Source organism: Anabas testudineus, chromosome 10, assembly GCF_900324465.2.
Source record: "Anabas testudineus chromosome 10, fAnaTes1.2, whole genome shotgun sequence".
Lineage (NCBI taxonomy): Eukaryota > Metazoa > Chordata > Actinopteri > Anabantiformes > Anabantidae > Anabas > Anabas testudineus.
In genome coordinates, this window is record NC_046619.1 from 15,191,786 (window position 1) to 15,216,553 (window position 24,768).

Genomic DNA, 24,768 nt, shown 5'->3' on the forward strand with positions numbered 1-24,768 from the left:
TGTGCAACCACATCTAACTGACACTTATTGAAACTTACAGTCATCAAAACAAAAAAAAAACAAAACCTTTATTCATCTTTATTATTATTACAAATCGTTGTCAGATTGATTTAGCTAATGCTATTTCACTGTATATTTGTTTAACTTCTTCTGCCTGGATGGTTTTTGGGACTTTTCATATCAAGTACAGCCACTTAGATTTATACACACAGCGTAATGACATGCTCAAAAGACAATGAATACTTTATGTTGGTGTCCAAATATGATCCACACTCCAAAATTTATTGTGTGTCCTTTAATTATCATGTCCATTGGAGCTGCAGCTGACTGAAAATTAACTGGCAACTATTTCTGTAATAAATTCATATTCTTTTAAGAAATTGTGCCAAATATTCATTGGTTCCAGCTTTTCTAATGCGAGGATTGTCTGCTTTTTTAATTAATAAAATAAATTTGAACTGAATATTTTTGTGGGTTTGGATAGTTGGTTGGGCAAATGAGACACTTGAAGACACTGTGGTTTTACTACTTTCTGGCATTTTACAATCAATTGACCAAGAAAACAAAAAGATTATGTGATAAATGAAATAAGCGAGAACCATTAATGCAGATTGTTTAAAAAGTCCTTTCACTGTAAATAATCACTGTTTCCTTCAGAGTTCTTCTCTTGGTGTCTGTCTTATAAAGAAATGAGCTACTGTAAGACTAAGAAACTTTTGTTGCAGTGTCAACATCTGATTGTCAGAGAGAGAGAGACTTTTCTATCTCCTGTTCCCTCTCTTTATCTTGCTCATCCCCTCCACATATTCATTCTTCTCACTGCTGTTCTGGTTTGTTCTGTAAACCCCACCTCATGGCAACATTTTTTTTTTCTATTTTACATGAATCATCACCATCTTGTTCACATTCCTGTCTCCTGCTATCTCTCTGCTGTCTTCCCTCCCTTTTTCTTCCTCAGACAGCTCCTGTTAGTTTAGGTGAGTCCTGCATGAATCAGCAGTACCCTGCACATCTCTCCCACTCTCTCCTACTCTCACTGTCTCTTTCCCTTCGCTGGTAATCAGAGGTCACATGTGATTGTGCATACTGTTAATGCTTCTAGGTCCTCACTTGGGCTCAAATGGCTCTAAAAAGAATAACAACTAGCTTTATATTCTTTATACAGTTTTGATTCACTTCACTGTTCTGCATTTATGAAGAAAAACATGGAGGAGAATGCGAACGAGGCAGCAGAGGCCACACATGACACAGTATAGTTTAAGAGCAGAAAGGCAGAGTGATTGTTTGCTTCGGGAAGCTGCCTCTTCAAGATGTGAAATGGAATTAAACAATGACAACCATCAACTACACCACTACTAAAGGCAAGAGAATACCCTGCGGGTGACATATTGCTCTGAGAGAGGTTCGCTTCTAGCTTGAAGAGGAAACCAAGTGACAGACAGCCCTGTCTGTGACCTTAAATCTCTCTTCTTCCTCTTCATCTTTTTCTCAGATCGCTACTAGCAGGTTTTCAAATGAAGACACAAACTCATACATCACTCCACCTGGAAGAATGTATTTATGAATGTGTTTAAATATTTTAAAAAATCCGTTCTTGTTTTTGCTGCAAGACACATTAAAAGCCATCACAAAAGGGAAGCGATGTCGACAAAAATCACGTCATGCAAATGTCTCCATTATCTCCATCTCGTAGGCACACGTGGCTCACCCCACAGTGCAAAACATTAGGTGGGTCTGTCTCCCGCTTTAAACTTCAAAAACATGAGTCAAGCTTTAACCATGCATTATTTACAGCCTTTATCGGATGTGGCATTGCTCAGTCAAGCGTATGTACTGCATGTTTTCTAAAGAAGCTGAAAAACCAGCAGAGATTTCACTGACATGTCACAAAGTGACACAGACAATATTCATCTTGCTGCTATGGCTACGGCTCTCACCTCCACATACTCATGACTGTTTTCTACAGAAATCGAAGCTTAACACTTTTAAAACTCTCCAATTATGTGATCAATATTTACCTCGTCTTTTTTGTGCTCTTTTTTTTTTTTTCTCTTTTGACCACTTAAACCAAGGCAACCTGGAAGGAAAACATCCAGAGAATATGTGAATTTGATATCAAAGGAGCTGTAGATGATAAAAGATAGCACACAAAGCTTTGCTGGATTTCACCGCAAAAAAGAAAAGACGGTTCAACTGTGCAGATAAAGCATCAGAGGATCAAAGCCACTGTGCTGCTACACCATGTCTACACTTTGATATTAATCTGAAGGAATCAAGAAGATATCCCTGAGAAGCAATAAGATTACTCTCATTACTGGAGCTCTGCAGGTAAATGCAATTCTTTCACAATGTGCAGTGCCTACCTTAATAGTACAGATTTGCAGTGATGTTGCAACTCCAGTTCTCAGGCTCCCGTTTGCTAAACCTGTCACTAAGGGTAACTGAGTGTTGACATTATTCCCCCTGTCTGTTGGTTGGCTTGGCAGAGAATGCAGAGATAACTTGGGCATGCAGAGAGGGATAAAAGAAACAAACAAGGAGAGAGGGAGGTAGGGAGGGTGAGGAGGAGAGGAGGCACGGGGAGAGACGGGTGACCTAATAAGTTCAGACTTCTCTCTTGGTCAAAGACTTCTCTGTCCTTGTACATTCTTGCTCACCCCTACGTGGTCCCCAACTCCCCACGACCAACGGGAAGAAAAGGACATCTGCCTGATGTCCTTCGACCCACACACTCTCCGACTGATGTACAAAACACGGCACTGGTTGGTTGTGCTGAACAGACGTGAGTAAGTAAAGTACTGTGAATTCCTTCAGCAGATACTTGTATTTTACAGTACAGTGGTAGGAAAAATATCCAACTGGCTATTAAGCAGTTTAATTCAGGGTTACTTTTTCACTTTGGTGATTTAGCTACCACATTATCTTTTTGCTCCAAAAAATACACTTATTTAAACCTTGTATGTTGTTTTTGCTCTGGTTTGTTTTATGTTGGAGTTTGTTTGAAGATCACAGAAAACAGAAATCATGAGGGGGTTGATTTTTTTTATTCACAGTACTGTATGTTCCCAGAGTACGCCCAAAGAGAGTGAGTGACAGTACAACAAGGACATGTGTAGCATATAAATAACAAGGCATGGTAAGGTTAACAAATTTAAATAAAAATGAGACTGACACAATACTGTTTCCCTCAGGGTCAACTGTGATCACTTTGTTACTTGTGACGTTTTACCTAGCACCATCATCAGGGAACACATGCTCCTGATATAAAACCCTGAATTTAGTTGGTGAACATGATGAACTTCTATTTACTACAAAACTTGTCTGTTCCTGATATAAATTAAGGGTTTTCAAATCAATTGTATCTTGTAATGGCTGAATTGTTTAGAAAAGATGATGAAGATTAACCATCTGGATCATTGGTTCCCTGTTTTTTTTAGCTTATGACTGCTAAAACCACAAGATAGCCCGCTTACAACTGGTTATCACCTGCGCAACGAAAATAGAAAGTAGTTTTCTTTCTTCATTTTATCATTTTGTGACCCCTTAAATGATTAACTTGGGCATCCCTTGTGAAATCATAGCTCTGCATGTCCATTTATTTATTTGTCCATTTACTTTGTGACTCTTCCAAAGGATAAGGAAGAAGGAAAGTCATTGGAGGATGAAGGTCAGGCCAAAGGGGGGCATAATGTTTTCTTCTAGGATATTTCTTAGCACTGACAGTCATTTGAAAACATAAAATATACATATCAGCTGTGACAGATGGAGTGATTATACTGAAATGGTACTAATTCCGTACTGTAATTGCGAACACATCCTTCTGTCAGCAAGCTTAAGCCAACAGTGATTTGTAATGCTTTCACACCCACAATCGCAGCACTTAACACGAGTGATGAAGCGAGTACTGTCCAAGTGAATTGGCGAGTACTGATACGGACAGACAGAACTCAGTGGCTGGGCCTCGCTGAATGTGCAGAACACTGATGCAACTTCAATAAACAAATACAGACCTGACAATGAGTCAGAGTATCAGTTTCCAGGAGGCCTGAACGGATACGAGATGCTGCAAGTGTACTTGTGCATTTCTGTGAAATGTGTGTCCTGTCTTGTTTCTGTACCAAGCTTTTGGCTTTGTGCCTGATGGGGGTTAGTGGAGGTTGGACCACTGCCTCCCTGCTGCTCACTGCTCTGTCCCGCTGTCCCACAGCCCCTCAGCAGCCAGACACCAGTTAGAGGAGAAAGGGGAAAACACACACACACACACACACACATAGACACACACACACATATGTAAACACACACACACACAGACACACACACATACATATCTAAACACACACGCACACTTGCACACCCTCCAGCTCTCAGTTGCTCTTTGCAGCTGATGCAGGATGAGCGAACTGAGCTTCCCCTCACAGCTGCAACCGTCACAGACTGCTGGAGAGACTGGAGGAGCTCCAATGACTCACGCATATTCATGTAGGCACCCTCGAATGTTGTCTATTAAATAGTAGGCATGAAGGAAACACACACTTCCAACCACATCAGCTATACCTCCACACCCCTGGTGGTCACAGGCAGCTGTCAAACTGTTACTATCATCCCTTGAAACACTGCCACACTCTTCCCAAGCTTGACTCCTTTTGTCTGCAGACATGTGGCAGTGATTTGTGATTGGAAGCAACCAACAGAACAGCGGGAGCAAAGAAAGACTTCCCCTCCTCCTGCCATCTTCCTCCTGCACACCATTCATGACTGCACATTGTCATGCTCGCAGTGTTTTGCCCTCCAACCAGATATTTCATTACCCTTCGCACTTTATTATCTTTTCAATGACAAATGACTTCCCTCTGGAGAATACATGCCATCCACACTCCTATTTATATTTACATGCTGCCATTGCCTTTTTTTGTCCCAAAAAGATGACTTTGAAGTGAAAGCTCGGCAGTGAAATAGGAGCTCATCTGACATTAACATCATTGCTGGAGGTGGAAGTGGAAAAGTGTTATTTCAATAGTTTATAGGGAACTCGCCGTGTTGATTGTAGCATCAGGTGAGTAATGGATATGCTTTTCAGTCAACTATACTGTGAGTGGATTGCTTCCAGAGCAGCAGTGAAGTATCAAATACCTGTTTGAAAATAATTTTCTAGGGTAATTACTGTATTATGTGTGTGTGTTTGCGTGCTGTTTTCACTGTGTCCTCCTTCAGCCTTGTGCAGAGATGACTAGGTGGATCCTAAACTAGCCTCTTAGTCCCAGTAAACAACAGCACTGGCAAATCTCTATCTCATCTAGTTTTTAATATGCATATTATTAAGTTTTAATCACCAAGATTAGATCAACAACAAAACAAGCAAAACAACCTGTGTCCAATGCGAAATTCAACATACTTTAAGAACTTAGCCTTGATTTTTGTGCAAAAATATGTATAGCACAGTAAAATAATGTACAGGTCCTGTAGGAATTTAATCTACTTCTAATTATTTCAACCCCCCACTTGTTTTTCTCAAGATAAAAACACATGTTCTAGATAATATTTCAATTCTGTAATATTCTACAAAGTAATTACAATATACATGTTTATGTTACAGCCTTTGGTTTTTCATATTTTAATCTATTTCTAAGGAATCCCATTTTTAAGTCCTTTTTGCTGTGTAGTGCTTATGAAATAAGGCACAGTGGGTTTCTCAGAGCAACTGAAAACAACTGGAAACATGTGGGAACAACACTGTGAGACTAGTTAAAGTGAATCAAGACAAAAAGTTGCAGCCATAAAACTAAAGCAGTCAGCTGAGAGGCACAGTAAAGATACAGCTGAGGGAGGCTGCGGGCTGGTGATGATAATTCTGTTGGCTTCGCGTTATGAGCAACCTCTTTCACATTACAAGTAGTCATTTGATCCACTGCTAATATAAATCTATTTATGAGGCTTTTTTGTGTAAACACACTGGAACTCTTGAGTTCAAAGACATCAAGAAAACATTTTCTAATGGACTTGTTCTTCTTTTCTAACCGTTGATTATCTAAGCCTTGGAAGTGCTCCAAATGCCAGTAATGTAACATATGCAAAACATGACTTTTACTTCAAAAACCCACGATACTCTGAATAACTTGATAACTTTATTCGGTGCTCTTTCAAGAAACGCAGTTGATTTGTTTTAGAAACGGGCTGAAATACTCTCAATACACAGTTGTTTGAAGGAAACAGCTAGGGCTCAATGGTAAACAGAAATTACTTTAAGATTGAGTTATTTTGCAGTGTGCCCTATTTCAAACAGCTCCCTTTGCAAGGGATAAATTACAGGCAAATGTCCACTTTACTCTGCTTTTTGTTGGTGCCACTGGTTCAGACGGCATCCTAATGAGCTTACTGTGAACACTTTCCATTTTTATTTCATACAGTCATCTTGCTCTGTCCTGCTGTCTTTTTCTCCAGGAGAAATTGAATTTACAACTGTGCAGCAGAAAAACCTCAATGCAATTTCCCACATAGTACAGCTTGTTTAACCATAATAATGTATTCCCATCTGTTTGAATGCAGGTGAATATTCACCTTGAGATTCATCTGTTCAATTATGTTTGTGACTAATGAACAGAGTTTAATCGAGTACAGATTAATAGGAATTCTTTCTCTTTCCCTATCTGCCTTAAATAATTTCTATGTCATTATAATGTTATTTTTATAGTGTAAGACCTGTACATGAATGTGTTCAGGGATGAAAATGCTGTGTTTAGGAGGTATGCAATCATTTTGGTCTACAAAGATCAATGCAGGCTGTGACTAAAGAGGATTTAAAACATATTAGTCTTTATCTTGAACAGATTATTTAGTCAGAGCCTGAGAGTGCAGAGTTCATACTGTGGCCCCAGTTGCATTGTTTGGATTATCGCCAAAAAAAAAAAAAAAAAACAGTAAATTAAGAGAATCCTTTGTGCTTAAGATAACTATTTTCCTGACAAGTGCATCTGTAGTGTTTAGACTTAATTAAAGGAAATTAACAGAAAGAAATGCACGTTCTGCCTTGCAATTACTGTGTGAGCGTGCTGATTAAAAGTCAACCCTGTCAGTGCGTACTAACACGCGGTGATGTGTGGCGAAGGAACGCTTGGTTCAGAAAAGAGGTAATTTAGCAAAACCCCAATTGAGATTGTGCTAATTAAGATGAGTTCCTTCTACTACAAAGAAAATAAGATGAAATATTCTGTTGGGAGAGAACGCACCGACGTACTACAGAGTCAACTTAAGATTTTCTGATGCGTTCTCCAGTTAATCTTTCACTTAACAACTTTCTTCTATAAATTCTGTCATTCCTGGATTCCTTCGAACATTAGTCAGGCGGTCAGGAAAACCTCTGAATGAAAACTCACAAGTAATCTGTTTTATTGATGGCACAGTAGCCAAAAACAACATAAAAGTAATGCAAATTAAAAGCCAAGGTTTTGTTACAGCCTTGTGTCGCATTTGGGATTAATAGAGCATGTATAAAATAGTTGGCATTCTCCTGAACTGAGGCAGCTAAAGTGTGCATTTCCTGATCGTGATTAACATAACAAACAAAGCAAAGATGCACAAAATACAAGTAACAATAAAAAACATATATTAATTTTATTTTTACAGGGTAGTTTTACTAGACGTTGGTTCCAACTAATGCATTTGTACTGCCCATTATACCAGCACCAGCTTTGTTTATTTGGTTTAATACAAGCCGGGCTCCAGCTCAAAAATGTAATTTAACAAACAAGCACTTCCTTTGGTAGTTATAAAATATTTCTCATTACAACCAGCAAGTACTGCTTAGAGCTGAATACTTTGTTGATTATGTAAAGTATTACTTTGTGCATAAAATAGTCAAACTGCCTTCAAAAAAAAAAAAAAGACATTTCTTATTTAGAATTAATGTTGTGGGCTATATTAAAAGTAAACCTTTCAACAAGGGAAAACATTTATTAAAATATTTTCACTCATTTCACATCTCAAACATTTAAAGATTTAAGAATTCTTTTATAAATTATTGCATTATTTGAAGGCACTAGTTTTGATTACAGTTGTTTAGTGCTTCTATGATATGTTTGCTACTGGTAATAAAGCTAGTTATTACATCTGCAGTTATAGCTGAGCAGTCACTATGTGATTTTATTGACGTTGTGTCACCTCACAATGCACATTTTAGTCCAGACTGTTTAGATTACCATCCTGCAGTAAACTTCCCAGGGGCTCCAGACATTCAGGTGCCCTTTATGGCCCAAGTTTACTGCATATCATATGAGGTTACACAATTTTATTAATCTCTGTGTCCTCTAAGTTGACAAAAAGTGAAAAAGACAGCATTACTTTGTGCAATTCTATTATGAATGAAAGCAAGAAGAAAATAAAACTGTGGAGCCGCAGATGTCTGAGAGGTACAGACAGTCTGACCTGTCTGCTCTGTGGTGAAGTTCCTTTAGTGGAACTGCTCAAATTGCAAGACAGCCGAAATTTCAGACATGCCAAACTCACCTGAAGGTCTGAAAGACAAGTAATTACATTATAGCCGTGAATATCAATACTTTTTTGCGAATACAGTTTCCTTGTTACTACACAGGTTTAGCACCAGAAATCTAAAATAATGTTTTGTATCTCACCTTTTAAGATTCATGTTTTTGTTCGATATTGTTTTCATGGTTTCACAACAGTTTTAAGTGAACACATCAAGGTCCACACGTCAGAAATGTCTTTACATTGCTGCACGGTGTCCACCTACAAATTCAATACAGAAATGCCAACGGACTGAGAGGTTGACAGTGATAGATAGGAATGCGTGACATGTTACAAAACATCTAATTTCAAGTCAACTGTGAAGTTATAAAAATATTACACAAAAATGCCCGTGAGAGAGGTCTTAGTACCTAAAGGAGAACAAGGTATAATTACTGAAGATTCACAGCATGTGCACACTGTAGAGTGTCTGTATGTGCTAATGATGAACGTCTGCAGTAATAAAGGCAGCGGAAAGCTCAAATCAACAGGGAAAGAGCTTTAATGGATTCAACACTCCACCAAGCCTCATTTGAAAGCATGAATCTCATTATAACAGCACGAAAAAGGCTTTTGACAGGGTTTGGTGTGACATTTGGCTCTCTGCTGAACTGTCCACATTCACTGGCCTGTCAACCTTGTCACTTCCTATTTGCTGAAGGAGCCACAGAGAGAGTAGACGGGAATCTGGTTGACAGCTTGGTGTCCATTAAAAAAGGTGACAATGAATTCCACAGAAAATCTGCAGCCTACAGTATGAGTTGCAGCTACAGAATAAATCACAGTTCCACTGGAAAAGAACAACACTGAGCAGCAGTGCACTCTGCCAAACAGAGGAAGAGATTCAAAACACACAGGAGACGTACAGATTTAACCAACATTACAGCAGAAAGAGAAAATGCAACATTGATGTGCCTGTGTCACAAAACTCTGGGACATAAACTCTGCGGCTGACTAACTACTGTATGTAATGGGGACAGACACAAATCCAGTGTGAAAGCAGCTGTTTGCGCAAACAGGGTCATGTCTGTTTTCCTCTCACTGAACACAAATAAATTTATTAAGAAGAACGTGTTTTGAGAATCATTTACATGCACCCAAACAGAACAGACTAAATGGAAAACACCGGGATGAAATTGGGACACAGCGAGCACCAGAGGAAAGAAAGAGCTTAACTTAAATGAGAAAATGAACGTTTCAATTGCAAAAGCTAACCTAAATAGGAAGTGAGACGGGAGTAAAATCAATGCTGAGGCACAGTGTGGTGCTGATTAGTAGAGGGGAGAATAATTTGTTTCTATTGGTGGATTTCAATGCACTAATGAAGAGATAATGATAGGGGAGAGTTTCAAATATTCAGGTAATACTCATGCAATCAATGCAACTCTGAGACCTGCATTAACATACCCTCACTTCCTTTTACCTAACTTTACACACACTTGGTTCAAGGTCTGTTCAAATGGATCCCTTCAGAGATTCCACCCAAATGAGACTAAATCCTGTTTAGGCACACACAATATTTGCTGTATATCAGCACACAGGGGAAACGATTGCAAATGAGATTGGAAAGGGCGAAGCTGTGTAGGCCTTGAAGACACATTTCCAAACAAACCCTCCATTGAGTGAAGGACAGTAGGCAGTGAGCTGGACGGAAAGAACTGACCTGACATTTAAGGCTACTGAATACACCGTTGCATAAAAAGCGAATTCTGAGTGAATCACTTCTCCTGAATTTGGAACGAGTTTTATCAAAACTGTTTGTTCCAGCAAGCCTTGTGATAATGGCCGATATACGGATGATAAAGTGGTGAAGGCTATTAAATGATAAACAATGGTCGACTGACAATTTCAGCTACGTACAGCCTGGGGGGAAATGCATTTTTAAACAGGTGTCAGACGTCATTCTGGTAGAGACTAAAAATATTCTGTAATGGAACCGTTCCCAATCCTAAACATGAGCCATGACATCAAATTCAATTCATTCAAATAAAGACGCTTTTGTGCTTTTTTCCTACATTCATGGATATTCAATCTCACTAATGGAGGAAATGGATTAAATCTGAATCTGAAATTCGTTTTGTCCTGTTATCACTATTAAATAATGTTCCCTCTGTGCTGCTCCCGAACAATTTTATACAGGTAAAAAATAACATTATGACAACGTAATAAGATTATTTTCCTAAAGTGAATAAAATACCCTGTTCAAAAAAATTTAAGGGACACTTTTAAATCAGAGTTTAGCATCAAGTCAATTAAACGACTAGGATATTGATCTGGTCAGTTAAGTAGCAGAGGGCTTGTTAATCAGTTTCTCCAGCTTTCGTGTTAACTAAATTAACAATAGGTGAACTAGAGGGGCAACAATGACACGACCGCTCAAACAGGAATGGATTTACAGGGGGTGCCCACTAACATATTTTCTCTTCTCATCTTTTCTGACAGTTTTTTTACTAGTTTTGCAATTGTCTAGAGTCAGTGTCACTACTGGTGACATGAGGCGATACCTGGACCCCAAAGAGGTGGCAAAGGAAGTCCAACTCCTCCAGGATGTCACACTGAGCAGTGTAGTAATAAGACAGTGAAAAATATTCTATAAATAGTTTTACAAGTAAAATCAAAAGTACTCATTGTGCAGAATGGTTACTTGAGAACAGAGAGCTTGCTGCTTGTCATGATCATTCCTCCTCTTGCTCCTCGATTCTAAAAATGCAAATCAATAAATACATAATCACGATGGAGACAGGTTGTCAACAAGACAATTCAACCACCTTATCTGCAGGCTCTGGACTCTACCCATGTAGAATATGTAAAATAGAACCTAGTTAAAGATGTTTGTGTGAAACCTCACAGGAATTCATCCAATAATTGTTTAGATACTTCACTCAAAACCACAAATGCTTATTTCCTGGCATTCAAGGAAAGGTCAGTGGATTGTATAGTCTGTAAGACCCATCTCTGGGCTAAACGACTGGTGTAGGGGGACTCTTGGTTTATTATCTACATCCATCTAGTAGCTGTTGTGATATATTGGATTCAGAGTGATCCATAGAGTGTCACTGCTAATGTGGCTACAAACGCTATTTGAGTAAATGTACTGTCTCAGTCTCTATTCATTTTGATCCACAATTAAGTTGTGTAAACTGAAAATAACCAAAAAGGTTTCAAATGGAGCCTCACTTGCAAGCTCACTGTATCCCGGGACAGTCCAGATGGGCCAAGCAGCAGCATGGTGCCAGCTTTAATCTATACCTCTCCCCATACCATACGATACAGGTGACAGGGACACATTTCATCTGACAGTGAAGAACCAATCACTTGTCAAAATGTCTGTATACATTTGTTGCTCATCTCTGAGTTGCACACATTGCCCTCTTAGTGCCAACTCATCGAGAAGTCAGAACACACACAGAGAGCATTGGAGTTGACACTGACAAGATCTCATGAAATAATTATGGTCCGATTCCCAGCCAAACCTAGACAGAGAACTCATATGGGACATGGCATCCACCCAGGTAATTTCTTATTTATCTACTCAGGCGTTTTATGTAATATACAACACTGAAAATGGATTCTGTTAGGAGCACTGTTCTGGAGTTTGATCAAAGCTTTCCATATGAACATTAGAGTTATGTTTGATTTGGTGTCAAACTTTGAAGTCTCTAATGCTTGCTACGCTTCCTTATGTTGCTGCTACTAAAGGTGTTGCTGAGGGAGGAGGAATGAAAGGTTGACAACTTTGATTAGTGGCTTGTAAGAGTGCAAAACCACAGGTGCTGTCCTCCGCCTTCACTAACACCTTAGAAGAGACGACCTGTAATCAGAGGACAAATGTGTTTGTCACTTGTCAGCTTACGTCTTACATCCAGTGTTCTCACACCATTTCAGCTTAATTTGACTCTTATAAATATTTGATCTACCACACATGCTGCACCCACAAACGATGAGACTTGCTGTGTATTTTCTGTGCTCGAGCAAGGATGGAGCCCCAGTGGAAAGCAAGTCCTTAATCAAGTTCCTAACCTGACTCATAAACAATCCTGAAAGGCTTCCCTTAGGCATCTTGTTGCATGGGTAAACAATCCCATCACTCTATCATGATCCTGAATTAAGATATTACTACATGCATCTAATTAACATTTGTATTCAGGCCTAAAACTATATTTCATCTTGACGTAAACACTGAGCGATGAGAAATGTGTCATTTTTTTCTGCAGAGAGAAGTAACTGGATTTAAACGGAGGGGATTTTCAAAGGCAGAAGCAGAGCACGCAAGGTATTTGTGGAGCACGAAAATAGCAAACTGCCATCAAAACCAGTCCTCTCTGCTCTCTCTGAAAAAGAAAAACTGAGGCAGTGGCCCTGCTTGAAATGTGAGCATTGTCCACAGTGACACAGTTTTTGCAAGCCAGCCACCAAGTGACGAGGTAGTGGAGAGAAAGCTGCGACATGGCGACATGTCTTGTTTTTTTTTTTAAGGGTTGGTGTGTGGGAGACAGGTATGAAGAAGTGAGAAAGCAATGTAGTTTGACTCTTAGCTCTGAAACTTTAATGATCAACCTAAATCTTTTGAGGAACTGTCACTAACCTTCCTCTGACAGAAAACGTATGAGATTTAAAAAAAAGTTCTTTCAATACAAGGAGAGGGGAAGTCATTAGCAAAGGATGTGGTGAGCTTGTAAGCTTGAGATGGGATCACAAGTCCAACAGCTTCGTGCTTGCAGCCAGCCAATATATACCCTGTCTCTAGTGAGAAAACAGGGGGGCAAGGGAGTGGGAAGGGACTGAGGGGAGAAGAGGCTTTGAAGATCACAGGGCTACCATGCAGTTTGGTGTTTGGTTCCCCGTCAACAACCTAGAAATGTTTTCCAGTAATCTGCAGCGCTTCCTACTTTCTTCTCCCTTGTTACCTTGTGATCTTTTCCTAAATCCCAGAGAAAGTGGCAGATGTTAGGGAGGATGGTGGTGTTTTCTTGAACGTCCCGTACGCCTTTTATTCCCATTAGCCTCGAATTGTAGTAAATTACTGACACTAGTGTAACACAGGAAAAAAAAAGAAAGAAATAGTAAAGAGACAATGAGTGACAGGGAAAACTGTGGTGAAGAGCTACCCGGGGAGAATCGATAAGAAAGAAAGTAGAAAAACAACGTGGAAATAGTCGATGAGAGATGAGGATCTGAGAGCCAAAGAACTTAGCGATAATCAACGAGGGCAAGCCGCACTGGAGGATGCACATTCTCTGTAGAAACAAATCGACATTTCCAAGAAAATGACTCACTTACGTGTAGACAAAGTGGCGGAGTAGAGAAGAAGGGGGAGAGTGAAAGACAACGGAAACAATACGAGGAACAGGCAAATAAGATTAAGCCAGGAAAGACACATGCAGCATTTCGTTCTAGCAATCTCAGTGCTCCGAGAGACACAGGAGCTATTTCTGAGCACACCACAGACCTTCCACCGGTGACAGGAAGATTGCCAGCACCTTCAGCTGTCGCACCCACCAGTGCTCCATTCCAGCACCCTTGCACTCCACACCAGGATGTGTTTCACAGTGAACTGACTGAGCTGTGTCAAACTTCAAACTATTATTCTGAGACCTATCAGTCACATTAATGGAACTTATTTTCATAGTGACGCCTGTAACACCTCTCCCCCCTCAGCCTCAGATGTTTTTCTCGGTTATTTCTTTGTGTCTTGCTCAGCTTCTTTACTTAAGGCATTAAGATACGGTCACATTTACCTTCAGTCCAGTGAAATAAGTCTTTTCCCACAGCAAAGCAGACATTACAAATATTCATGGCAGGAAAAGCCAGCATGCACAAAGCCAAGGCCTTCAAACTGCAGCTGCTTAAATGGACAGGAGCCATAGTTTACCTGTACTTTTCCTAACGTGACAAAATAAAATGAAATGAGTGAAAGAAGTCTGTAACCACAAGGATGTTATGGGTCCGTTTTGGTATAAAGGAAATACTAAACAGAGATAATAGACTGTAAGCTGCCTTCAGTAGTGCATTCCTGACAATAACCAAGATCTGCCCACAGAAACGTACAAAAAAGCCCACACAGAGGGCACACTGGACTGAGAACAGAGGTGATACCTTCAGGCTCCTTGAAATTCGGGGACACCTGTGTTAGAGGGATGGAGAGTGAATGTGCATGTTCCACCCACTAAGTTGCTTGGACCATGACAGGGAAGTCTGTGAACAGAGGCACCACATAGTGATCTCCAGCTGCTGGTTGATCCGGTCTGTTTAACCCTAAGCAGAGGCTGTTTGAAGCTCCCACTAGGTGGTAAAACCCATTCCGAAATCTTAAAGAAAACTAAGGTCTCTGTTAGAAACACTATCTGTTATGGAATACACGTTGAACCATGATTTTCTTTGGATGTGGGCAACAGATGGGTGAAATGAGCCATCTGAAAAATACATCAACAACACTTTTTTAGATGTTGTAGTCGATGAAAACTCATCAATGGTTTTGCCCGTGTCTTTAACTCACAGTGGATCTTTTTTGTCTGATAGGTCCATGTCTGAAAAATTATTGGTTAAAGACAAAAAGTAAATGGCAAAACTAACAAGCTTAGCAAAGGGATCTTGAAGACACTGACCAGAGAAAGAACGACCATGACCTGGTGGAGATCTGTGTGGACACAATCTGGCAATGTCAGATTCAGAGAGTTGTTTACTGTCGTCATATTTCTAGGTTTAAAGGTTAGCTATGTGGCTAACTCACCTAGCACATCATTTGGACTGATTGTATTCCGGAGAAGATTATGTGAATGTGCTTTTCTGTTCACTACTGATACTTAAAGATGAGAAGTCATGCATTTTCCACTCAGGTACCAAAGTAAACCATTGCAGCAGTGGAGTGTGCAACAAGAAGATGTAATTAAGACAATGTCTGGGAGACCTTAAATGGTGAAATACAATGTAAAAAAATATAATGAAAATGTGGCATTTACTGTATGTATGTCTGAGGAATATTATAGTCAATCAGTGTTTTTATCTGCTGATATTTTCTCTTTAGTCACTTGCTTCATCTATATCTTGATTTTTTTGCTGTTGCCATGGCACTTTGGTGCTTTTTGCTTTTATCCTTTCCATCAGCAAAGTATAAAACCTGTGTTTCGCTGTTTTTTAACACACACATAAAACAAGTGGACGGAAACGTATCTCCATGATCACATAATGCTACAATACCACACCCATTTTCACACAAATAAAAGATGCATAAAGACATGACTTTTTTTTTTTTCTTGTATCTATTCTTGGCACTGACTGGTCCAAAGGTGACCATGTGTTTAAGAGGTTTCCACTTCATCCTTCATGACTGAACAGCTTCTGAAATCTGTTACTTTTCATAACAAACACTCCAACAACCAACCATGCGCATTTTCATACAGCAATGTCTGGATTTAAACATCACTCTTAAGCTCTGTTTTTTATTCTTTTCACAGCTATTCTGTCACTTTTCAGCCAAGTGGAACAATATATATGTCTTCCAGGAGACACTGTCTGACCTTTTTCCCCATTTGTACCATTCCCTTTTTCGTTGACTGAAGGCTTTTCACCCCACACCCAGTCTGGTCATTAAAACCAGCTAAAAACACACTTTTAGATATGGCAACGCTACTTTATATGAACCAGTTTGGTTTCAAGCATATTGCAGCAGCCTTTTTTCCTTCCCGTTTACTAGTGCCAAAGTTTGGCAAACTGTGTAGTTTGCCTAACTTGCTATACCCTGAATGTCTAAACCGGCTCTTGACTAACATCCATCTGTGATTTTGTGGTTTTCTGCCTTAAAGATTTGTGTACCAGCGCTCATCAATATTTGACTCAAACCTGCTGTTACCAAATCTGCCGAGTCCCAGGAGTTCTCTCTTGACTTTGAGGAGTCAGACCCATACCCTCACGTGTACCATTCATCCCAACTTGCCCTTTTCTGTGACTGCTAGCTTTTATCCCGGCCTCCAGTGCGGCAGTTCAGACCAGCCTTCAACAAGTTTTCATCTTCAGATGTGGTAAGACAACACTTTGTACAAACCAGCTGTTTCATCACAGACTTGTTTCCCAGTTTACTCCACTTTTTGTGCCAAATCATCTTTGTGGCTAAATGTATTTGAGTAAAGCCCGTTGTTACTAAATCTGCCTTGTCCCAGGAGTATATTCCCACTTCATTCAATGTAACAACTGTAAGATCCAATTCATCTGAGCAGTGTGGCTATGCTTCTAAACCTACATAAAAATTTCAGATGTTAAAGGAAAGCAAAACAGTTTCACTGCACTCGAGAGACCATCTAGAAGCAGACGGCAAGCTAAATACATCTCTCCCCTGGTACGTATGTGTGTGTGTTGGCTGGCAGGCTGGGTAAGACTTTGGCCATCACTGGAGTTTCCGGTCACGCTATTCTGCCTGGCATTATTACACCACCCATCAGTCAGACCCACTGTGTACATTATTCATGCCCCCAGAGGAGTTCGTCAGAGGCTGTGACCGCAGGTGCTGTGACAGCGCTCTCAATCACAGACGCCCACGCCGTCTGCTCATTTGACCCCACTGTGACATGGCAACCCATGGTCCAACTCAGCTCAGCTGTGGAATCAGGCTCAGAGCTGGACGTAATTGACCAGGGTCCATTCAAGAGTTAATCCAAACACAATGTAATCTGGAGACTACCTTCGCTGGTGGCTTTGTGTTGGAGATGAATGCCTGAGGGTCCTAAACATCCACTACACATACAACTCACGCTTGTCAACTTCAGCACGCTCCTGGGTAGAAGATACCTAGAGGATTATATTAACTAGTTCGTTCAGTTTCACAGAGCCATTTAACTCTTGTTATAAAAACACATGCAACGTTTGAAAGCGACAAAGTTTGTTAGCCTGGATTTCCCCTCTGCCACTGAGATGTGTCCTGTCACCCTTAGGGTGACAAGTAAAATCTAGTGGCACATATTTCACCTGACAACATGAAGGGTGGCCTGCAAGGCCATTGTCCCAATATAACTTGAACTGATAGATACGTTTAGATGTGATCTTTCACAGCTGTTTAATAGCCCACATCTACGGTTTAAACAGATATTAGAGGGAGTCAAGGTCAGTTCTCGTCATTCTGTATTCTATGGTGTGCCACCTCAGAGCCATTTCTTTGCAATGTGACACCCAAACCCCTTGACTTATAACCTTAAAAGGTGGTCAACCAAGAGCTGCTTGCAAAACTGTGCAAAAAAATTAAAAATTTAAAAAACATGTCTTACTGTAATTAATATTTCATGCCAATCACCTACATGATTGAAGTTGCAGTGATGCAGTTTCAGTAGAACGACACCATGCTACAATGAGCTTTGTAAATAGATAAGCATCATGGGAGACTCACTTAATCAGGTCAGCAGTGGACAAACTGTAACTGAAAGAGACACTGTAAAAATATTCAGTCAGTGTCCTTAGAAAATAAAAGTGATACTGAGCTTTGGCATAACCTTAAGTTGTTTAACTTCCTGATCATTATAAGTAGGTTTAGACCCTGCTGATTATATTTTTCCATTGAAATTAGTCCCTGTAAAAGGGAAGGAGAGCCACATTAAGCTTTTTTTTTTTTTTTTTGTTCTGCTGAACTTCTTAAACACCAACAAATTATATTCAGCATTATACAAAATTAGTCTTCTAACTAATTTGCGAAAGTCAAAGGAACCTGTGTTTCATTATACATTGAATTTTACAAGCTGCTTGAGGGAAAATACAAAAATATACACATTTACCACTGAAATGTAAAAAAACATCAACAGCACTGGTTCTTTTATTGGATGTTAGCAGGATCCCCTTTGTTCCAGTTTGTGTATGTGATTAAACAGGGATTTTGCGACCTGCTTGGCCACAAAATGATAGTAAACAAGAAAACAAGGAAAAGGAAACTGAATTCCCATTTCCCACTCCTGCAGCTGGTGAAGATGGGTAAGAATTTCATGCAGAGGAGACTAAACAACCCAAGATTCTGCCTAGTTCAATTTATCTATTTAAACCCCGCAGGGTTTACAGTATTAGTAAATATGTAGCCCAGTGATGAACTGGCAGTCTGCCTTCAGTGTTTCCCCTCCTTCTGCTGAGAGTATGGTTGCACAGATTTCAGACCACATGGAAATTAGTAAACGGATAAGGAAATAATTTAAACATTTACAAAAAGCAGGAATGCAAAACATCACAAATCTGTCCCTTCTCCTTGTTGAAAACAGTAGACTTGTCCACATCACCTCATCATCTCCAGCAATGCCTGCAGAGTAATAGATGGCTAACTGTGCGATGCAGGGGATTAACGTCTTCCCAATTAAGGGCAATTTGGTGCTGGTATTAGGATCCATGAGAAGAACTTATGTCTCTCCAATCACAATTACTGTGCTGTAGGATTAGCTGTAAAAGTGTGAAAATGCCTACAGTATGCCTAAAACATGATGATATGCAGAGCATGGTGAACACAGTCATATACAACCATGCATACAATCATATGACCTGACATCTACCAATGTTCAAACAGCTGAATGCGACTTTTATAGGTGCACATGTAAAAGCCCAAACAAACGCGTACACAAAAGATCAATGGCTTCTCCCCCAGAGACCCAGTTTCATAGCTCCACTAATGGTTCATAACACATCAGAGTGACAGCATCACATTCACGCACCAGCCGGCTACTTCTCAGTCACCTCCACTCTGTTCCACACAGCACATATGATAATGGCCTTGCTTGCATGGAAGGTAGGAACAGATGTGTGATGCTGCTCCCCATCCCCTACACGGGTAAATGATGGAAGAGTATTATTCATTCCACTCACTGTGGGGATAATGATGCGACTTACAAAAGCAGTTTTGCCACATTAGCCAACGTGTGGCCAAGCAAGTAGTGCATGAATACTCAGACAGGTCTCATAAGTAAAAGTACCAATTCAACAATGCAAATATACTTGATTGTTAGTTTGTTGTAACAAGTTGTACACAAGCTTGAAGAGGAAGAGCTTTTAATAACTTGACTTAATTTAGTCCAGTGGTTTCCCATTAGTCGAAGTTAGGCCCCCACAAAAGGTTCACAACAAACTTGTGAGGTTATAAAGAAGAACAAAACAATGTTATGTGACAATGGATGGTATTTAACAGCTCTAACCTGTAAATAATAAATATAGAATAATATATACATTTACTCTATGATCTGACAAAGCCTTGGTTAATGTTTATCACCTTATTGTGTAATGTTAAATCTTGATCTGTCACGTTTCATTAGGAAATATCCACAAAAACACATCACTCAAATGCAGAAAATCTGGCAGGTGTTACATAAAACAACAACACAAAGCTAGAGTACAGACAGAAGACGGGAAACCAGGGACAATGGTCAAACTCTTAACAGACAACAACAACGAAAAGTCGGACAAAGCCAAGCTGAATCCCAAAAGCAGGAGAGTAAACCAGAAGATGTAACTTGGTGAAACACAACAGGAAAACAGGCAAAAAGAAAAATAAATGGCTGGTAAGCTGATGTGCAAACAACATCAGGCAAACACTGAAGAAGGGTGGCTGACATTTATAATGGGGACAGTAATTACTAACAAAAAACAGGTGAGGAATCCGGGAGAGACAGGAAGTGAAAGTGTTTGTGAGTGTGTGTGTGTGTGTGTGTGTGTGTGTGTGTGTGTGTGTGTGTGTGTGTGTGTGTGTGTGTGTGTGTGTGTGTGTGTGTGTGTGTGTGTGTGTGTTCGCATCAACTCAGGTAAGTGAAGCTACATTTGAAGGTCTTCTCGTCACACACATCCAAATGTAAACTATCAACATGGATGAATGGAAGAACGTGGATGTATGATCTGTCAACAGAGCTTCTTTATATCAGTGAAATGCAGGAGGATAAACAATGGATAAGGACAGCAGCCGTCACACAATATAATTTACAATGATTATTAATCACTAAATTCATAATTTATCAATTTAGTCAGAATTGACACAAAATAGTCATTTTAATCTGATTCATTTTTAATCTTATTCACTCAATCTAAGCAAAGATCTAATCGAATCTAATTTTCAGAGAAAATAATCATTTAACGCTATTAAAAATGTTTCTGTAGAAGCTGCCATATTAAATGACATCAGAGCATCTGCTGCTTGAAGTCAGCGTTTTGAAATTGATCTGAGCTTCCCAGTTGGAGTGCTGACCTCGAGGGCCATCCTACTATTTTAAGTAGGAAAACGGAAATATCCGACCTCCAATGTGGCATCGAACACAGCATGAGAGCAGCGTTGATTGTGGATGACTGGAGACACGAGGGAACTGAAAATGGAAGAAAGTGGCTTTAGATGGAGCAAATGACATCACAGAATTAATTTAAATAAATATTAATGCTGTGGTGGAAGAACTGTGACTTTCAAACTTTGACAATCTGTAACATTTAATCTCTGGCAGTAGACATGTGGTGTAAAAAGTTAAATATTTCCCTATGAAATGTAGTAACAGTATAAATTAGTATTAAACAGTGCATCCAGAAAGTATTTACTAACTTCACTAACTTTTACCACATTTTGTTATGTGTTCCAAAAGAGATTCAATTTATTATTTTCCTCTAAATTCTACAAAAAACACCCCATAATTACAAGGTGAGTGAAGTTTGTTGCAAATTTATTATAAATAAAAAGCAAAACAAAAAAAAAACACATGTACTTAAGTATTCACAGCTTTTGCTCAATACTTTATTGAAGCACCTTTAGCACCAATTACAGCATCAAGTCTTTTTGAGTATGATGCTACAAGCTTGGCACACCTAGTTTCTCCCATTCTTTTTGATCAGGTTGAATGGGGAGTGTCGGTTCAGACATTTTCACATCTCTCCAGAGAGATTGGGTTCAAGTCTGGGTTCAAGGACATTCACAGAGTTGTCCCATAGCTACTCCTTTGTTACCTTGGCTGTGTGCTTAGGGCCGTTGTCCTGTTGAAAGATGAACTGTCGCCCCAGTCTGAGGCCCAGAGTGCTCCGGAACAGGTTTTCTTAAAGAATGTTTCTCTGTGCCTCAATACAATTCTGTCTCAGAGATCTACAGACAATTCCTTAGACTTTGTGGCTTGGTTTGTGCTCTGACATGCACCGTTAACTGTGGGACCTTATACAGACAGGTGTACGTCTTTCCAAATCATGTCCAATAAACTGAATTTACCACAGGTGGACTCCAAACAAGTTGTCAAAACATCTCAAGGATGTTCAGTGGAAACAGGATGCACCAGAGCTCCAGTTTGAGTGTCATGGCAAAGACTGTGAATAACATTGTGTTTTGTTTTGTTTTTTTTTTTTTGGATTTCAAACAAACTTCTTTCATTTTGTTTGTAGAATTTTAAGGTAGGACCATTTTGGAATAAGGCTGTAACGTGAAGTACTACTACAGTAGTTTGTATTAGATGCTTCCTTTCCTTCTAGCTATCTACCGTATTCCTCACAAACACGCTGACATGCCAGTGAGGTAGTCTGCTTTAAATCAGCCCTTTTCAGGAGAGAAATGAAACAAATGTACCTGTCCAAGCTGCTTTAAAACACTGATGTTATTACTTTATTCAGCACACTGTTCTCACACAATAATGGTACTTATGCATAAATGATAATCACATTTCCTCAGTATAGCCCTTGGTGACATTCCTGTGACATCCGCTGTACTTATGTATAAATTATGTCCTCATCTATTCAAGTGTTACTCACTAACTCATATTATGTGTACATGTCCTGCACTTTTACATAAATCTCTTTCTTTCACTGTACAGAACATTAAACATGTTTCTAAATTGTCTATGCAAAAAGGCATTAATTTAATGTTCTTTACTTTGCTGCACCGTGTATACTGTACCTCGACTCTTACGTGAAATAACAAACCATTTTTCGATAAAATCCTATCTGTTAATTCAACCAAGGCTGAAGTCATAATATTGTAATTTAGGAGTTAATTGACAAAGCAGCATGTGATTATCACGGACATCCATCATACATTCACCAGGTACATTTTTTATTTTTGCCACCTTTATGGAAATGTTAAAAGGTTATTTGTCAACCTTACATATACTTATTAAAAAGAATTTCTATACCACCAACATAGGCCACATACTTTATATCAGCATTTGTGCATCTGTCAACTGAGGTGAAAGTCTGAACTCTGAGCTAATTGGCTCCAATGTGGCATAAAACAAGCCTTTAATCTAATTCATGCTCTCCTAATCACACTGCCCTGTAATAACAATATCAGAAATCAAATTAATAGGGAGAACAGGTCTTGCTGTGGGCTGGCAGGGTAAGTGGGGAAAAATATCCTCAGACTGAGATGAAATATAATTTGGTTGGAGGACAGAGGAGAGGGGAAATGTTCTGAGGGAACTGGAGCAAGCATCTGTCTCCAACGAAAGAAATGTCAGGTCCTGTTAATCTTATCTGAATGGCTGCCTGCTGACGTGTATTTAATTTTACACAAGCGCACGCCTGCTAACTTGTCCGAGCGCACACCAGCCAGACTGTACACACATGCATATACACATACATTCGCTTGAGAAACTATTCATAACCCTTTCCCTTTTTGCATATTTTACTGGGCTGTGAATTTATTCTGAAATGATAAAAATATATTTCCCATCTATCTGTATCTATCAATCCCATCAAATAATGCATAATGGAAAAGTGAAAGCATATTTTAAGATTTTTTTTGTAAATGTACTAAAAATTAAATTATGAATCTCTCACTTATGAAGGTATTCACGCCCCTAACTTAGAACAGTACAGAAGCCTCTGCAGTGGACTCACTGCAGCAAGTGCAGTGAGTCCAAACAGGCAGTGTCTCATTCTTCCTGTCAGAAAATCTCCAGTACCATCAGATTATTTTTATCTATCTTTATTTATTTTATTTTTATTTAGATGTTCTGTGGGGTTTTAGTCTGAATTTAAGATGGGACACTCAGGGCAGTCACAGACTTGTCCAGAAGCTGTTCTCTTAGCTGTGCACTTTTCATTCTGAGAGGTTAACCACTGCTTTTTCTACTAATTACTTCTCTGTATTTGGCTGCATTCATTCATCTTCTACTTCTGAACACTGTCCTTGTTACTGAGATGCTGGCCCCACCGTGACTCACTGTTCATGTCTTAGTTTTTGTCCTGGAATGTAGTTTAAAATGTCTGGTATTATATACTGTACAGATACAGCTATGTATGTCTCGAAGTGGACTCCAGTCAAGGTCTAAACACAAGCAGGCAGGATGTGCCGGACTATACTCTATGCCACAAGGAAGTGATTTTGTTACATTAACAAATGAGAAAAGACAACAACAAAAATAAAAAGCCTCTTTTCCATTTTCTGAAATAATTTTTGCACCTCAGGAGCAACATAGTGAACACACACGTGATGTGAACAAACATCCTCACACCTCACTGACCTGCACATCACCACTCAACTCGTTTACATACATAAATTTTTGTTTCCACAAATGGGAACGCCGAGATGGAGCAAACATCAACTGCAAACCCTTACCTCCCACATATTCTCACACAGGTGAAAAGACAAACTACAACCCATTTGCTTGTCTACACTTCAATAAAACACACAACCGCATACACACACATAAGAAGAACAAACAGTAAAGCTGATTCTGTCGAAAAGCTATATCTCTGTTCCTTCGCCACCCCCATTCCCCGAGCTTTGCCCATCATTCTCAGAGAAGACAAGCAAAGAGAGTGAGGGAGAGCTACATGCTAAGTGAAATGGGAAATAAAGGACTGAAGAGGAGGAGTGGGAGAAGTGACAGCAAAAAGGGAGACTAGTGAGAAGAGGGAGAGGATGATAGGGGAGTGCCACATTTGCTCATCCTCAGGCCTGCTCCACAGCACCGGGAGCCAGCCCTCTGGAGGACAACACACATGTGTGGCAGCCACTGTCTCAGCATCGTAACGCACACACACAACAACAAGGGAGCTATGAGAACGAGAAAATGAAAGAGGGGCGCGGAGGATTCAAATAAAAGCACAGATAAGAAGCTCGAACTGTGACAAGGGAGCAGAGAAGTGGAATTACAGAGGGAAGGAGTGGAGAAAGAAAACGTGAGGTGGAACATGATGATCCCAGCAGCCACTGTGTTGAGTCTTTCACACTGTAGCACCCTCAGGGACATTCAGGGTGGCCAAGCAGGCTAAGCTGCCTTGAACATAGATTAGTGGAAAGCCAAAGGAACAGTGAGTGGTGTTAACATTGAGCTCTGCAGTGCG

At 39.7% G+C, this 24,768-nt stretch overlaps 1 protein-coding gene across 4 annotated transcripts in view; it reads right to left on the reverse strand.

Moving 5' to 3' along the window:
- The window catches only part of drp2 (dystrophin related protein 2), a 132,128-nt gene that overhangs the window by 63,476 nt on the left and 43,884 nt on the right, over positions 1–24,768 (reverse strand). Inside the window, exon 1 of one of the 4 annotated variants that reach the window (XM_026358656.1) lies at positions 2,364–2,442. The exons of the other annotated variants lie outside the window; for them this stretch is intronic. The gene's annotated coding sequence lies outside the window, so the exon portion shown is untranslated. Of the gene's footprint in view, positions 1–2,363; positions 2,443–24,768 lie in introns of those variants that run through there. 4 annotated transcript variants of the gene reach the window in all.